Raw genomic sequence first — 18,372 nt, forward strand, 5'->3', positions numbered from 1 at the left:
CATACTCTCTTCTGTCTGTTCTCTCTCTGTGTAGTTCCACCATCCTCTTCCTCCCACCCATACCTGTGACTCCCAGGTTTGCATTCTCACTAGTTTAGAAGTCTAGGTTTGTCTGCAGTTTCTCAGTGGTCCATCAATTAGAAGAAACAGGCAAGTGTGAAGGAAACAGAAGAAACAAACCTTGTCAATCAGGTTTGTCTCTCTAAGCCTTCTTCACTGCTTCCTTCTTTTCCCTAAAATCCAATTGGACAAGGTCCAGGACCAGATAACATTGCCGAAATAAACACTCATATCCCACATATTCTTATCAATTAGCACAGCTGAGGAGGTTTGCTTCTTGTTATCCCCAGTACTCTTTGCCCATCAGGTTTGCATCCCTGAACATTTGGTTTATTCCTTCCCCCTTGCTGTCTCTTTTGCACTGAAGAGGTCAGTCCTTGAGCAGATAACCTTAAAGCAGCAGATGCTCTCACCTTCCATGTACCCTTACATTCCACACATTCCTCAATTTTATTGCTGGAAACAGTGTCCTGGAAAAAGTAGCCCTGCACTGCCAATGCAGGCAATTCTTTTAACTCTTGGTCCGCTATTTCTTCTGCTGCTTTCTCACATATTTCCATTGATACATGAGTTGTGGCAGTTTCAATATTTATGTTACAAATCTGAAATTATGTCTCAATGGGGCTATTTGAGGCAGGGCTACAGCTGCAGGTTTCTACTTCTCATCACACTTCATGAAAACAGCAGCAAAATGCAGAGAAACCACAAAATGTGCTTCTGTCTCTGAATGCACCTTTAAAACTTGGAAATTCTGCAGCTGAGAAATCACAATCATATAATTAAATTTTAAGACTTATTCAGAGATAGGACAAAAATAAAAAAACCAAGGACAAATTACTCCATCATACTGGCAATGGACCTGATCAGTCTTATAGCTATACAATCGCACCAGGCAGCACTGCCATAAAAGTCACGGGAATTGCAGTCACAGCCAGAAGGGCAGCAGTAAAGAGGCCATTCTTCTCATCAGGATGAGATAATACAAATAAACACTATGCCACATATCAACCATCAGGAGCGCTAGATACAGCAAATTCACTTTTATCTTTCAGAATAATCTCTTTGAGCTCAGTTTAGATGCTGCTTAAAACAAATCCAGATTTTTCTGTAAGAACTCTACCTATTTGGAAGAGCCATGCTTCACAAGGAGTTTTAAAATTCTAGTTTTCCACAATACCAAGCAACATACCAACATCAGCAAAAGAGATGTCACTGTTCAGACCAAAACGAAATTTGCAAGATTGTATCTGATGGTTTGATGGCATCAACAAAGTATTTACTGCTTATACTCCTCAGGAAAAAAAAATATGTTCACTTTTGACTAATATCCATAAGCACGAGAAAGTAATTTTTAACACAAAGCAGATTTGCAGGGAAAAGACATTAGTAACGTGTGATGAATTCATCACACAAAATATTCTCCTAATATTCTATTCAGAAGCCTACAGATAAACTAGCAGACTCCTCTATATGGAAAAATCCCTGCCTCTGTAGTATAGTTCATGTATATAAAATATATACCTGTAAGTATACAACTATAGCTCATGCTTTTCCAGTTGTGAGCATTACTGTGATGGAAGAGGTCAGCTAACAATGAAGCAGAGTCCAAAGTTGCTTTTTTCTTGGCTGGAATGCCGTTTCTTAGAATACACTTACACCCCTATGCTACAGCTGCAGATTTCTACTTATCACACTTCACGGAAACAGCAGTGAAATGCAGAGAAACCATGAAACGTGCTTCAATCTCTGAAGAATTTCCAAGTTTTAAGGCACAAAGAACTGTCTTACATCTCCAGTAGTTATAGTTATGTCCTTTTAAAAAAGTACTGCTCTCTAATCATTCAACACCTAATGACTACTAACAGAAGAAAAGTTTGCAATCTATGTATGGAATACTAGCTGAAGTACAAATTAAGATGTTTCAACTTAATTTCAGTCATGGAGAGTAACAGTAATCTTTCACAAACACGTACTAGAAGAGCTCTTTGGCATACTTGCATTTTATGGAGACCGTTTATACTGGCAATAAGGCATATTACTAGCTTCAAGATCACAGGAGTTAAAAAAAAAAAAGTATAGCTGCGATAATGCCTTTCTTCTCTGCTGAATTGTGAAGTTTCCTGTACACTGTAAGTTATATTATTCCACTCATTACATTATCTTCCTTTCAACTCCTCCAAGTTTAAAATCTTAAGGCTTTTTTGGTTTATACTTTTACTGCCCTTTGCATTTTCAAAACTGTTGAAAACTTAAAACTCTCGTATTTATCAGAAACGCAAATAATAGTCAAAAAGATCTTAGTGGTGTCTAGCAATCAAATGTGTGAAAAAGCAAACATCCATTCCCTGTCAGCAATGGGAAAGCACTAGAGTCCTTCAAAAAACTGAGGCTGTAATATGTAATACTAGTTAAGTATAGCTTAGAAATACTTTGAGTGGCAAAGACAGGTTAAGAAGTTCACATTTCCCCCAAACTCATTTTCTTCCCCATTTCTACATCTTCGGGAGCACTGATGCTACTTGTGGTGCTTCAGGATGAGCCAGACTATAGGTAATAAAATAGCTTTCGTATTTTTTAAAATTTTTTTTAAAAAGAAAGTAAGATTACATACCTCGGCAATCTTCTTTGTGTGTCCCTTCAGCCAGATCTGTGGCACCCTGTGGAACAGCAGGAGCTCCTTACTGGCCTTTGCTCCTGGAATGGACAATAGTCATTAAGCTGCAAGTGCAACTTTTACCAAAGTAACAATGGCCTGTACCAACAATATCACTGGACAGCCTTCCTGCATTCCTGATTACTCATAATACATCAGGTTTCCTGGCAGGCTCGGAAGTCCAATTTGCTGTGAACAGCTTCCTTTTGTTAGTGACCAGTATCAATTCATGAAGGCTAAGAACAGCAATCACCTAATGGTAACCACAATGCTGTTTTCATCATTTTTCCTTGTCTTTTTTTTTTTTTTTTTAATTTTTCTTTCCTCTTCTTAAGAATCATCAGCAGGCTCTACTGTTTCTCACAAGTTTTCATGGTCAGGCTTCGCAAAGCATGAAGTACTCTAGGAATTAAGATAGCAGAACAGCACCTTCTTAGACTTTAGCTCCCTTTGTTTGCTGTCTCCAGCCTTCCCTCCTCAATGCTTTTAAATTAGGGGGTGGGGAGTATCAATCTCCCTCCTGTGCCCTCTTGTTGACTATTAATCAATGAGAAGAAAGGTTCAACATCAAACTAACAGGTTTATTATTGCTTTGATTAGGACCAGGAGAGACCACAAACACTGTGACAAAGTCACAAATCTCCAGCCCACTAATACATTGCTCATGGTCACAGCAAACGAAATCGAGCAAGCTCTGCACATACAGAATTTAAGAAAACACTTCCCTGTTTGCAAGCCACAGACAAAAATCAACAGACCCGAGTGATGGCTCAGGAGGTTGTAGCTAAGTAGCTCAGCTGGTCCATTATGGGCAAAAGGCCTGGCAAGAACTGCTGGTTGCCAGAGGAGCACACACCCTCACTTGACCAGGTGAACCATCACACCTCTACTCCATCAGAAGTGACTAAGCAAACACAACAGGCCCCTTCTGATCATTATTTCTCACCAAAAAAAAGCAAACAAAAGAACTGGGAAACATTGTTTTGTGTAATTTTTAGAAACAGATGTAAAAATATTCTACTACCACAACAGGTTTGCCTGCAGAAAACACATAAAGCCATAATAACTTGCTTACTTGTTAAAAGCCATTGTTTAAAGGACAGCCTCCTGTAGATCTAAGTATTTTACTGGTCTACAATTATTTTTGTTGAAGAGCGGTAGGAGGGGGGAGGATCGAAAAAGCATCTGTGCTCTTAAGTATAAAACAGAACCACAATGACAAAATAGAAGTTCTAAAAACTTGGCAGAACAGTGAGCTGGAGGAAGTTTCATCTACTATTAAGCACAAAACCGAAACACCCTGTAACAGACTTGATACGAAGCATGCTGTAATGTTTGTGGTTTTTCTCTGCGAAAACATCAGACAATATAGTATTTCCTGGAGAAAAAATATCGTTTAAGCTTGAACTACAAAGAGGGCTCCATCCTTTTAACTGCAAAGCACCAACCATTTCCTAATAAACATTTTCAGAACTGCCTCAGCACAATGGCAACGGCTTTGCTTTGAAAGGCTTGGGGGAACTTTTATACTGGCCAGCTATCAAGAGTAAAGGATTTAATTTTGTGGACAGTAATATAAAACTGATCATTAACAAGTCTGCTGTCTCTGCCTGGAACACCTATCTAAGCGTTTTGGGACACTGGCTGGTTAGTTCAAGGAAACCGGGCGATAAGAGCCCAGCTTTTGGCGTTACAAGTTTCACTCTCAGCATTCTCAGATGCAAGAGCTAGAAAACATTTACCAGGAGTCACGATGCGCTGGGTTTGTTTTGTTCTAATTTTAAGTCCTCCCAGGAGGCTAGTTAAGAGCGGGGAAAGGCCCAACATTACCACAGAGCTCCTAGAAAGAGTTGAGTCAACCTCGCAACAACTTCTAGGAAAACAACCTCCAGCATTCCTATGGGCTTCTGAAGTATATCCAGCACTTCAGGGGGAAAAGGGGGAAACCTCATGTTCTACCTGATGCCTCTAGTTTTCAACCAATACCAAGAGCATATGAAACATATTTCCCCGAGCACACGAAGAAAGTCGATAAAGAAGTATCAATGGGGTACTTGCCTCTTTTCTCACATTTCCATCTGCCTTTGCAGATGGAATAAGCTACATAATTCTTTCAACTACACAATTCAACCCAAAGCAGTAAGAGCGACCTATAGCTCTTTAAAACAATTTTTTTTTTAGTTATATAAACAGGTTTGTCAGTTCAACCACAATATGAGACTGCAGGTGTCCCTCTTACACAAGGCCGAGCACCGGCTCCTCACCACCTGCCTTGCGATACCCACCTGAAAGGCTCAAGCCAAAATCACAGGCAAGCCCTGGGCTTCCACCACAGAGCTTAAACACAGGGGACCCGAAACACTGTTAGCTCACAACCCTGAATGCAGTTACTCTTTCAAAAAAAAAAAAAAAAATTCAGTCCTATCTCCCTGGATGGGCACACCCGATGGGGAAAAGACAGTAAATCAACTTCTGCTGAAGGCGGGGGGGGGCGGGGGATGTTTCGGAGGCACACAGCCCGGCCCGAGGCGCGCCTGCCCCGCCGGCCCCCGACCGCCGGTTCTGCGGGACGAGACGCAAACTACCGTCCGTGCCCCGCGGCGCCCAGCCCGCTCCCCGCCGGCCGCCCCCGTCCCTGCCCGTCAGGAGGGGGCCCCCAGCCGCCCCGGCAGACCGTGCGGTCCCGCGGGACACTCGCCTTGCGGCGGCCCCGGGCGGCTCTGCCAAGGCCTCCCCCGCCGCCCCGGGGAGGAGCTGGGAACGGCCTCACTGGGCCAGCCTGAGGAAACGGCTCCGCCACCGGCCCCCGGCCCCGCCGGAGGAGCGACGCGGCCCTTGCTAGCGGCCCTCCAGCTCCCTCCCTGCCCGCCCGGCGGCCAAGGGAGCGGCTGTCACCAGCCGCCGGCAGGCACGGCCGCCCCGGTCCCTTCCCTTCCCCTCCCTGCGCGCCGCCGCCGCCGGTACTCACCGAACCCGGCGCGGCCGCCCGGCGAGCCTCTCGGCGCGCAGAGGCGAAGCCAGCGGCCCCGTAGACTCCGATGAGAGGCGGAAGGAGGCCGCCGGCGGCCGGCACGGCGAGGCGAACGCCAAGGCCCGTCCCGGGGCGGGACGCCAGCGCCGACCCCGCCGCTCTGTCCGACCCCGGGCGGCGGTGAGGGGCCCCGAGGCCTGCGGCCTGCGGCGGGCGCGCTGCAGCCGCCCGGCCGGGGGGCGGTGGGAAGGCAGCGGTGCGGCCGGCCGGTGCGCCACGCGGGGCGAGGTCGATCGGCGGGAGCGCAGGTTTCCTCGTGGTCGCGCCGCGCAACTGGCAGGAGCTGTGCGGCGCGGTCGGGTTTGGCTCCCGACTTCTCCAGCCTCTGCAGCCGGAGCCCCTCCCTCCTCCCTGCCTGCCTGCCTGCCTGCCTGCCTCCCTCCTCCCTGCCTGTCTCCCTGCCTGCCCTCTCCGTCCCTGGAGAACTCCAGCTTCAGGCACATCATGATTTCTAAGAAAAATACAGTGCTTCTTTCATCCCCCGCCGAGACTTGAGGACCAGCTGGGACTTCAAGGGGAGCTTGCAATTAGGGGAAATGGAGACTGGTATGTATAGAGGCTCTGTGGTAAATACTAGCTAGATGAAAATAAAATTTTTAATATTTGATGGAAATACTTGATTCAAAGAAATCACCTCACGGTCTGCAACTGTCAAGTAAAGCACACCTTTGTTGGTGCCGGGAGCACGTAGGGGTTGGCACCTCCCCGTACTTGTCCAACGATCTTTGAAATTACAGGTAAATTATACCTTTTGGTTATTTGATAATAGTTGTCACATGCGATGCATACTGAAGGCAGAGGTTCCTACCTCTAGGGCCCATGTAGGGTGGACCTCCGGGCAGACCTCTGGTACTTAGGCGCTGGTCCTCCCCTCACCTGGACCCTGCTCACCTCCTACGTGGCCTCGTACATGGCAGTAGCTGTTCTCATCGCTGCTTTACTCTTATTTTATAAGTACCACCCCTGCTTATAAGCTTATTTACAGAAACAGAAGCATCAGCGCCTAATATGTTTGCAAAACAGGCCCCTGTCTCACTGCACTCACACTGTATTTCAACCATCAGGCAATTGTTACCGAACTGGCAAGCAATGCATGAATTCCCGTTTCATACACATAAGTACTTCAGTTTCACATCACAGAATTACCTTAAAAGGTCTAAGTTTCCGTTTGATACAAGTAACAAGCCTACACTGTGATATGGAGAAATAGTGTGAAATGGGGACAATGGACATCTATCGTGATTGTATATGTCTGCTCAAGGAATGTGGGTATGGTGACTGGTCATGGGTGTGGTGTCTGGTCACATAGCCACATAGCCACACAGCTTTGAGGAGACACCTACCCTTCTTCCTCTAACAAAGGGGCTATTTAAAAAAGGGTGAGAAAAGGATGAGAGACATTCCAATGTTATCTACAGGGAGGGAGTGCTAAGTCTTCTTGCTGGAGAGCATCGGGTGGTCACAAGGACATGAATCACCTACAAACCTGCAAGACCACCACATTCCAGGCAAAGGACTGATAAGCTAATTAACATACGGAGCGAGAGTAAGCGGGTTTAGGTAACGAAATCGTATAGGTGTTAATTGAATATTCATTTATTTTATTGTATAAATGTGAGATGGTTCGTCACTTCGGGCATGCACGTTTGTGGTAGAGCGATCCCCCGTGCATCTGCGCGCAATAAACATACCTACTTTATAACTTTCGAGTTATAGAGTCTAATTCCATACGTCAACTGTATAAATCTTATAAATTATGTATCCTGAGTAGCAGTTAGGCAAACAAAGCTCATTATATAACTATATAGTCAGGGAAAGTCATTTTTACTAAGCTTTACAAATGAGTCAACTCTGCTCACTCACAAGTATCAGAATGCATTTCTTCAACCAGGTTGGGGTGACACATAGGACTGGTATGTGACAGAGGACATGGCAGCTGCTGAATCGTCTCTGTACATCCTAAGTTTCTCTTCATTGCTCAGAACAAACTGCTTTTGGATAGACCTTATATATATAACCTTTCAGAGCAAATAGTTATTGTGATCTTTTGCCTCCATGTGAGTCTTCAAAAACGTTGCTTAGTTATTGTTGTGCTTTTGTTTTCCCTTTCTAGTTACTTTCTGTCTCCAGGCCAGTTGTGCCCCACTTCATGGTGACAGGTAGGTTCTTTTAAGGACTCTTGTAGAATGAGAACTGCCCACAGGTTTGTAGTTAGATTAGAGCTTTATTGTTACATGAAGATTTTAGCAACAGCATAGGTGGTTACACAGAATTTCTGGCAATTGGCATAACTTTCCTATTACCTAAAATTTCAGTTAACTAGATTTTTTTATCACCTGGACACCCTCTACAGATCAGGTCAAATTCTTAATAATCAGTAAACAATACTAGTAAATCTAGACTTACTTTTAAAAGTGTGAGTCTACCCATTCACCCTGACTTCCAGAAATAAACTTCACAACCCTTGAAAGGTTATTCTTGTAGCACTGGGTGCAAGGGGGATCACTTTTCCTAACTTGCACACCGTTTCGACAAGCAGCCGGGTATTTATTATACAAAGACATGCATATACATAAGATTTCCGAGAATTTATTATCATAAATCTCCACCCTCTGGCGCCTGCGCACTGACACCTGCTGATCGTGGTGGGAGGTCCTCTGGGAGGAAGGCTCGCAGTCTTCTTCAAGATATAGTTTCACCTTTGGTATAGAATGCTTTGAAATGGGTTTCTTCTTCGGTGATTACCTAAAATTCTTGCTTATCTTTGCATACATTAGCAGGCCTTCACTGTTTAGTTTGTGTTATCTGCTAAAGATCATTGTTCTATCTACATACACATCATCTATTATCTAGCTTTCATTCAAGTGTAAAACATCTGCTAGCTAAAGATTAGCCCTTCCTGATTGCCCACTCTAAACGCATCAAGCTAATACTTGCCCACTGGGCTGGTTTTAATCTGTATCAACCCTCAAAGGAAGAAGAACAAGGAGGCCAATACTCTAGCCGATGGTTAGCGTTCTCTGTGCCTATATCACACTGGGGAACACAAAGGTCTTAGCAGTCCAGGTGCTGTTGGATCCACTTCAAAAACCTTTTGGATAAGCTGATCTACATATATCTCTCAATTTGGGAGTATGGTCTTTACCATTTCCATAAACTAGTAGATTCTGAAGAGCTTGCCAGAAAAACAATAGGCAAGAATTCTGGCTGAAGGAGACAGCAAGCTGTGGGTGGCAATGGCTGAATAAGGGTCTTTATCTCTTATCTCTTCCTGTCCAGTCCATCCTGTCTACCTGATGTTGCTCTGGCTTTGACCTAGTGATGCTGCTCCTAGCATACATCAGGCCTTAGCACGATCTGTGCGTTAGACAAAATCTAAGCAAGAGTAGAGTGAGCACTCAGAGGAAGCATCCCTGACCACAGGAAGATCACGGGTTTTGCCATCCAGAATATCTCACATACGCTTGTTCCATTGTTCTGTAACAGTTGTCACCATGTCCTGGTGCAATCCTGTACCAGATGTCAGAAGCAGGGGATATCAGTCACATGACTTCATTTTCTTGCTCTCTGGCTATTGAATGAAAACATGTGTGGCTTGTGCTGTGATCCAGGTGAACTGCCAACCTTAAGTAACAATGCATCATCCCTATTTTATTCAAAACAACTTCAGAATTTCTCTTACAAATTTCTATCATCCCACATGTAAGAGGAAATCTAAGAATAGCCAGAGACAACAAACCCACAACAGGGGAAATGAGACCATGTGCCACGACAGGACAGCAACCACACTCCCAGCACAGCACAAACACATTTAGCATTTCTTGTGATGAGAAAAAGACCAGCTTGCTGGTTTAGCACATTTAGATCTCTGATCTGATGTCTAGAAGGCAACAGGATAACCTATGTAAGAATGCTGTGCTTAAGAAAGCTGCAGGATAACAGTGCAGTGACCAATTTTCTCTGATTATCTCTGGGATGATTGTACAAATTGTGATATACCAGGGAGAATTAGCAATTAATCTAAAGGATATCAGGAAGTGCAAGGGGCCACAGAAACTAAAAAAAGCCAAAACATTAAAAAGCTTCTCAGAGACTGAGGTGGCACCAGCAAGAGAGAACTGAAGGCCCTACTGTCTCATGATGTCCTTCTGGACAAAGAGTCCAGCACACAGCCAGACAAGTCCTTAATACATTAGGTGAGCAATTGGCTGGTGGTTCGTGCTCAAAGAGTTATAGTAAGTGGGGTTACATCAGGCTGACAGCCAGTCACCAATGGGGTCCCCCAGGGCTCAATTTTAGGTCCAGTACTCTTCAATGTTTTTATAAATGATCTGGATGCATGAGTCAAAGTTATGCTGCTGATACTAAATTAGGAGAAGCTGTAGACTCCCTCAAGGTTAGAGAGGCCTTACAGAGAGATATGGACACACTGGAGAGCTCAGGCAATCACCAACCGTATGAAATGCAACAAGAGCAAATGCCAGATTCTCCACCTGGGACAGGGTAATCCTGGTTATATGTACAAACTGGGGGATGAGAGGCTGGAAAGCAGCCCTGTTGTTACCATGTGGTATAGTTTATTTTAGCTTTGTAACTATATTGTTTGTTTCAGAATAATCACTATGGAGAGACTGTTAACCAACCTTAGTTGTGTAATTTTATGCCGAGAGGGAAAGAATTGTCTAAAACTTACAGTCACTGAGGAGACTGTACAGTAGCTGAGGAGACTGTTGTATAGGTAACTAATGAAACAAACTTGGACTTTCCATGTAAGGGAAGGAAATCAAGGTTCAGTGATTGGTCAGCTGTAACTATAAGGTTGACTATTGTTTGAGACCCCTTAGAAGACTCTAAAACACTTGTAAGGATCATGCGTGACATTTAATCAACGTAGTACTCTCTGTTGCATGAATATGTATGGTTTTTCTGAGAAATGTAATGCATAAACGTATGTGGACTACATAACTTTGCTGGAATGAAACATACGGCATGCACATCAGGTGGAGCGATCCCCCGTGCATCCAGTGCAGCAGTAAAGGAATGCCTGCTTCTTAATGCTACGTTGGTGTTAAGGAGTTTTCTTATTCCCAATTTTGGTGACACTGTGGAAAGAGATCTGGGGGTCTGGGCTGATGGAAAGCTGAATATGAGTCAAGTGTGCCCCAGCAGCCAGAAGGGCCAACTGTCCAGGGGTGCATCAAGCACAGCGTAGCTAACCAGTTGAGGGAGGTGATCTTCACACTCTACACTGCACTGGTGCAGCCCCACCTCAAGTACTGTGTGCAGTTTTGGGCTCCTCAATATAAGAAGGACATCAAACTATTAGAGGATGTCCAGAGGAGAGCAACCAAGATGGTGAAAGGCTTCAAGGGCAAGACTTACAAGGAACAGCTGAGGTCACTTGTTTTGTTCAGCCTGGAGAAGAGAAGGCTGAGCAGTGATCTCCTTGCAACCTACAACTTCCTCAAGGAGGGCAGCAGAGGGGGAAATGCTGATCCCCTCTCTGTGGTGACCAGCAATAGTAGTACACAAGGAAATGAATAAAGCTGTGTCAGGGGAAGTTCAGGTTGGACATTAGGAAAAGGTTCTTCACTGAGAGGGTGTTTGGTCACTTGAACAGGGTCCTCAGGGAAGTGGTCACAGCACCAAGCCTGTCAGAGTTCAAGGAACATCTGGGTGATGCTCTTAGTCATATGGTTTAGTTTTAGAAAGTTCTGTGAGTACTAGGGAGTTGGACGCAATGATCCTTATGGGTCCCTTCCAACTTGAGATATTCTATGATTCTGTGACCTGAAAATCTCCATATCTCTCTCTCTCCTCCCTTCCCCCAGCTCTCACCCCCCACCCCCCACCCCCACCCCCCGCCTCCCCACTTCACATTACAGCCAGAGAGATCAGGAGTCTGATGCAGCAGATGGGCTTGAGGTGCTTATTGGGTATTAGTTTCCCTGTTGCCCAAGGCTTTATGGTTTCTTTGCCACTCGGTGCTTAATCTTTTGGGGATCCTTGACCTTTGCCTTCTCCAGATTCCAAGCTACCAGAGCATGCCTCCCATCCTAGTGCTGTTTGTGTGGTATGGCTGCACCTCCTTCACTGTCAGGCCTGGCCTCTCCTGGGTCAAGAGCTGAGTATACTACGCAAACAGGAGCTGCCTGTAATGAGATGTGACCAATAGGATGATGCAAACAGGAACTGGGTGTAGTGAACCTTGATGGCTGCCATGGCTGAACTATGGACAGGAAAACATTCTGCAAAAGAAAGAGAGTCAAGGATAAAGTGAAATCATTCTCTTTGGAAAGCATATAACATAAATGAAACAAAACCACGATGAATTGAGTGTTGGAAGGTAGTAAAGCCTGCTTTACTTGAAGGCTGATACAGTCCAGCAGTTATATCACTATTGCAAGTGGTTTAGGTCACTTAAAGAATCACCATCAAAGGTATTAGCAAAATAGTTTTAATATGAATTTGTGGGAGTGTGACTTCACAAAGTTTGATGGCAAGGCCCACCCTCTTACTTATTACATAGATAAATCACACAAAGAGTAAAATTAAAATTAAGCTGGAATGATTTACACAAAGACTAAAGACATAAAAGGGTAAGGGAGACCCTCCCATTGAGTCATGAGATTCAGAGTGGGCCCCCTTGCTTTCTAAACTCTTGATACAGCTTAGGTGCAGCTAGATCTGATCTCAGTCTCAGACTTGAACAATGGTTTATATCTAAAGGATGTCTAAGGTCTATCCCCAGTTTAGGGTTGATCACAAGATTTTAGCAACACTTAATCATTGACTAAATTATCATTTACAAGGTGGATCAATATGATTTACTACAATCACAAAAGTAACTTTATTATTGATCCAAGATGGTAACATTCTGTACTTGTTATGAGGTACCAAAATCAGATCACACACACACAGAGACACAAAGGAGTAGATGTATAGAGATGAACATATATAAATGTACAAAGGTATACCTGTTAAAATTTCCCCTCGAGTCCAGTGAAATATTCACACAGAATACCTTTGCATTTCTCTATGGGCAAAGGGTTGAGCCTCAAGGAGTTGGGGTACCAGCCCAGGCTCTGTCATCAGCTTTTGGTGATGGTCCTTCTAACTGCAGACTTGGGAGTTTGTGAACTCTGAGAAGCATCTCACTCAGAGGGAGGTGCTGTTTGCAGCACACTGAGGTCCAGGAGAGCTCTAAAGGGCCTCACTTAGGTCTGCTGTTCATAAGGTCAGAGATGGTTTGCTTTAGTCAACAGTAAATTACCATTCTGGCCACAATCCAAGTCAGTAATTACTGGAATTTTCAAAATTCCAGCAACGGTGATACCGTACCACTCAGGTTACAATTCAGATAAGGAATGTTCCAAGGCTGTCAGGGGATGTTATGATTCAGATAATGAACGGTTGTGGTATGGTCAATGCTGTTTTCCCACCTCAGCCATGCAAGAATTGCTGGTGTGGTCAAGGGACGCTTAACCATCCACACTAATTACACAGAGACCAAGGCCTAACAGGGATTCCTGAGATCGTAGAGTGGCCCAGGGAAGGGGGCGAGATGCACCCCCACAACCAGTTACACTGCACCAGGCCAAAATTGTCTAGGTAACAGTGCTGGAAACACTAGGTTAAGAAGCAGAAGTAACAGAATTGATGTCAATGAGGAATAAGTAATGGGTAGCGTTGTTTATTTTGGGAGTCATCTGGGTAGGGACAAGCCAGTATGTGTAGGGATAATGAAAAGGTAGGCTGGAGGAAAGAGAAAATGGGTAATTAGGTATATGAGGAGATAAAGAACAAAGAAGGATAGGATCTTTTAGCACTAGGACTGTAAGTGCTTATTGATGGTTGTAGAGGAATTATAGAGGAATGAAGGCAGGTTAATTAACATTGATAATATACAGCTGTGGGCTTGCTTCAGGGGCGGTGGGTTGGCTGACATGGATAAGGTGCAGCTGTGGCTGGTTCCTGCTAAGCAGTTAAATGGCTCTAAGGACAGTATGAAGAGGAGCCTGGAGAAGGAAGAATCTGGATGTAGTAGAGGCAAGAAGGATTGGCCTGAAGAGGATGAAGAAACACCATGGACAATAGAATCTGACTGATGGTAAAAGCCTTGTTGCAGCCTACTAGCTTGTTTGTGCTGCAACAGGTGGTGATACTCAAAAATTGAGGTACTGTGGACTAAACACTTCCTGGTTTCAGTTTCCACTTTGTCCTAGAGCCTCACATCTTAATTTCAGTCTGTGGCATGTTTTGTCCTTGTGTTTCAGTGCATCTCAATGTTCAGGTTCCATAATAACTACTCTGTTTTAATGATTGTTAACATGAGTGAGTCTGAATAAACTCTTCAGGTCAGGTTACTACCATGCAGTTAGTCCACACAGCTCATTTTCTGCCCATCAAAAACCTCCCTCAGTAACAATGTTGTTTTCAGCATCTTGAAACAGAAACAATATTACTGACCCATTGCACTGACTTCCCATAGTTCTTGGAGTGAGGGCAGATGCACTCATTACTTCCATGATCATCGCCAATAATAGGTGGAAAACCTACTTTCACTGAAAGAAAGAGGGTTTTCCTTGCAATGGGGATGCTGCCAAACTGGATCCATCTTTTCTTATTACTATGGCCCAGGACCCCATTTCAGAGCCCTCCTAGGGCTGCCAGTGACACCACAGCAGTGCCAGTCTCCAGCTTCCCCACAGCCCTGCCCTGCCCAGCAATGGGCCCCACTGAGCTGCACCAAGGCACAGGTCAATATCCTGGCCCAGTCTTGCAAAGAGCTTTATGGTGAGTGCCAGAGGCTACAATGCCTTTGAAGGACCTTGAAGGGTGAAGAGGAAGGAAGTAAGATAAGGTTGGCTGAATGCCCAGAAGAGAAACAGGAACTTTGGCTTAAAAACAGGATCTTAAGCAAGAAGTTTAGTATGTTTATAGCTTAGCAACTAACCAATGAAATGTAGCTAAGAAGCTCATGAATAGTATTGATTGACCAATGATATTTAGTATGGTGTGCGTGAACAGTGAATTAGGATATATAAGCGTGGGTTTTGGACTAATAAAGGGTCTTCTGATCAGTATTCAGGAGTCTGTGTTGTTAATCTCCTCGCATCTCCAGGGCACTGCCCAGCCATCCTGGGGCTGTGTCTGATGCTGGTCCCCCTCACTGGGCTTGACCCTGACCCCCATCCACAGACTGATATCCCAGCAATGCCCAATGCCAAGGGCTGGGGCTGCCCCTGGCTGCCCTGCTCCTCATCTGGGGTGGCGGGATGGCCCTGGCTGCCAGCCCTGCCCTGCTGCCCATGAGAAAAACAGTCAGGGCAGGCATCCAGCTGAGGCTCAGCTCAGGGGTGTCCCTGCCTCCACGTATATACTCTTTTCTTTTTGACAGTAGACTATGTATTATCACTCTCACATGGCTGAACATCAAAATTCAATGTTGCAGTAATTAGAAGCTGTTGTCATGGTGAACTGATAATTCATAAGGGGCAGGATGTTTGCTTCATGAACTTAAGGCTAGATCAAGCAAACCAAGCCATGTCCTCGACTCCTCACCAATCTTCCAAGTCCTTGCCTTGCAATGACTAACATAGCTATCCAAGGTGTGTAAAACAGCAGAATAGTCTTAGTAGTCCATATGTTTGAACTGTGATGTGATGTGATGTGATGTGATGTGATGTGATGTGATGTGATGTGATGTGATGTGATGTGATAAAAAAAATATATTTTGAATGAAGAAATTTAAAGTGCTGAAGCTGCTAAAAGGCAGAACCAGGCCTTGTTCCTTGGATAGCCCTAATCCAAGGCTGGTTTAAAACTCAGTTAAGAAAATCAGTAGAAGAATAGAGAAACAATAGATGAACAATTTGTATACACAGGTGCTCTCAGAAACACAGGTGTCTTTAGAAACATTAGTATATGTGAACAGGAACTGCTTGTTCAAAGAATAAGTGTGCTTGAAGGATTGTGTAAGTTAAAGCAAGCGGAAAGAAGATCATGAATCAAAGAGGGCCTTGAAACCGAGGCAGAGACTGGAACCAGGATAGATGAATGAACTGGGACAGAGTCAGGTAATGGATTCTCAGAACTGGCAAGACCAAAGGAAACTTCTAAGAACTTGGACATTGACTAATGATTTAATAAGTGTATATGAGTTGTACTGCAACCTTTTGTTCTCTGCCGGTCACTGAGGTGTTGGCCCAACTGAGTTGTGATTAAAGCAAGCCTAGTGGTACCCACGTCTGTGTGAATTTTTCCTTTAACATGATGCACATGCTCATTTTTCATTGTGGCATTTCCTTGATTTGGTATGACAGAAGACCCATCCTATTTATAGTCACAGATGGACCATCACCTTTATCCTGTTAATTGTGTTCTGTCATCAGCTTTCTGAAGTACAAAACTGTGTCCCCAACCTCTGCATATATTCAAAGGGGCACCTTCACTTCTATCATTCCTGATCTTTAAATCTTGTACTTTATTTTCGCTTCTATCCCTGACCGTTCCTGATGCATTCAGTTATCTAGGTTAAAATATCTCCCTCTGAAGGAGTTTCAGAGTGACATTAGGGGCATAATGAATGACATCTGCATTCCAAAAAAAGGATTTGGAAGAAATAAATCGGAGAGGCTAATCAACTGGAGCTTCTTAAAACTGTCAAGATCAGGAATAACAGGCAATTTCAGTCCTTCTTGCTCTTACTCGCTATCTTCCATAATGCCTTTGTAATGGTTTAGTTTTAATGCACCACTTGTGCAGTCAGGATGACTGAAGGTCATTCAGCACTTGCAACCTTTGCTTTATCCTCAGACCTTGGAGGTTAGATGTGATCGCTAACCCTTGAAGCAAAGACCTCCAGCTGAGTCAGTGACTTGTGGGGTCATGCATGTGGGGTATGTTTCCACTTATCATGTCATAATTATATGTTTATTTATTCCTCTGTCTTCTTTTCCCTTTCCTGTTTTCTTGATCTTTGTGTGAGATGGTTTTGGCTGGGATAGAGTTGATTTTCTTCATAGTAGTGGGTATGGGGCTGTGGTTTTGATTTGTACTGAAAACTGTGTTGATAATACAGGGATGTTTTCATTATTACTGAGCAGTGCTCGCACAGAGCCAAGCCCTTTTCTGCTTCTCACCCCACTCTGCCAGCAAGTGGGCTGGGGGTGCACAAGAAGTTGGCGGGAGACACAGCCAGGACGGCTGACCACAACTGACCAAAGGGATATTCCACACCACATAACGTCATGCTCAGCATATAAAGCTGGGAAGAAGAAGGAAGGGCTCGGAGGGGGGCATTCGGAGTAATGGAGTTTGTCTTCCCAGGTAACTATCATGCATGATGGAGCCCTGCTTACTGAAGATGGCTGAACTGACGGCCTGCTGATGGGAAGTGGTGAATAGTTTTCTTGTTTTGCTCTTCTTGTGTGCACAGCTTTTTCTTTACCTATTAAACTGTCTTTATCTCAACGCATGAGCTTTCTCACTTCTGCCCTTCCAATTCTGTCCCCTATCCCAATGCAGGGGGCAGTAAGCCAGCAGCTGTGTGGTGTTTAGCTGCTGGCTGGGGTTAAACCATGACATCATGTTTCTGTTGAGTACTAATATTTGCTGTTACAGATTTGTCACATGCCTTATGCTGGCAATTTCTCTAACAGGCCTACCCACCATTCTTTTGTTCAGTTTCCTAATCCTGTTCCTCTGATGAGCTTTCACACCTGATCCACAAATGTTTCCCAGACTGATTCATCCATTTATCAGTCACCTTACATGGATCCTTATTTGAAATGATCTTCCAGTCTCCTGACTTCTACCACCTTTTGGCTCAAGCATATATCCAGAATTGTATCACCTGCACACAATGATCTGAATCTCAAACCACCCATCCTTTTATCACCTCATGATCTCGAAAATCACTTGTAAGTCCACATCACATGTGGGATCACCTGCCCAGAAGTTTGTCCCCACAGATGTTCAGGGCTGCACACCCAATGCACCATCTTCCACTTAACTTTGAACTTGCAACAGTGAACCAAATTTTGCTTATGGTGAAATTACGCATTCATGCTTCAAACCCCTCTACCCATAGGATATTCTCTTACAGTAGTTAGGCATTGTATCATAACCTGAAAAGAATCAGATTTAATTCCTACCAGTAATAGGCCATAGATATTAAGGACAAGCAGTTGAAAGAAGCATTGTATGCCTGTATTATTTTATCATTAATGTATAAAGTGAATTCTGAAGGTTGCTAGAATAACGAAGTATCTAGTTATTAACCCTAGAAGAGGACCGTATTGGAATGTGCTGAGACTGTTAGGACTCTACACCCAGAGAATACTATCAAGACACTATACAAGATACTGTATGTTAAATTATGTTAAACTACACCATGGAAAACATGAACTATGCTTCCAAGGAATTATATCTTGATGGATTTAAAACTCATGGAGTCACAAATGCAAGTGCTGTTAGGAAACTATATCTTGACAGTGTAGCCTTGTAGCCCAGGTAAAGTAGCCGTTGCCACTGCTGGTTCAGAGGCTGGAGGCTGTGGTTTAGTTTGGTATAGCTTGAAGGCTGGGATCAGTCATCTGGGCTTGTTTTGGCCTGCCTGGGGGTT

General features: G+C 44.2%; 1 protein-coding gene and 1 long non-coding RNA gene across 6 annotated transcripts in view; one reads left to right on the plus strand and one right to left on the minus strand.

Annotated features, from left to right (window-relative positions):
• Window positions 1-5,806, minus strand: part of RESF1 (retroelement silencing factor 1) — a 39,162-nt gene extending 33,356 nt beyond the window's left edge. For 3 of the 5 annotated variants that reach the window (XM_037387541.1, XM_037387543.1, XM_037387542.1), the window contains exons 1-2: window positions 5,682-5,805; window positions 2,672-2,754 (exon numbers count right to left, since the gene is read on the minus strand). The gene's annotated coding sequence lies outside the window, so the exon portion shown is untranslated. Of the gene's footprint in view, window positions 1-2,671; window positions 2,755-4,998; window positions 5,173-5,681 lie in introns of those variants that run through there. The other 2 variants (XM_037387551.1, XM_037387545.1) reach the window with 2 other exon arrangements.
• Window positions 5,807-6,209: 403 nt separating this feature from the next.
• On the plus strand, window positions 6,210-17,178 carry LOC119148032. The gene is made up of 3 exons (XR_005104276.1): window positions 6,210-6,290; window positions 7,858-7,903; window positions 17,076-17,178. It is a non-coding gene; the product is annotated as an uncharacterized LOC119148032 (long non-coding RNA).
• Window positions 17,179-18,372: the final 1,194 nt, after the last annotated feature.

This window comes from Falco rusticolus, chromosome 5, assembly GCF_015220075.1.
Source record: "Falco rusticolus isolate bFalRus1 chromosome 5, bFalRus1.pri, whole genome shotgun sequence".
In the NCBI taxonomy this organism is placed as follows: domain Eukaryota; kingdom Metazoa; phylum Chordata; class Aves; order Falconiformes; family Falconidae; genus Falco; species Falco rusticolus.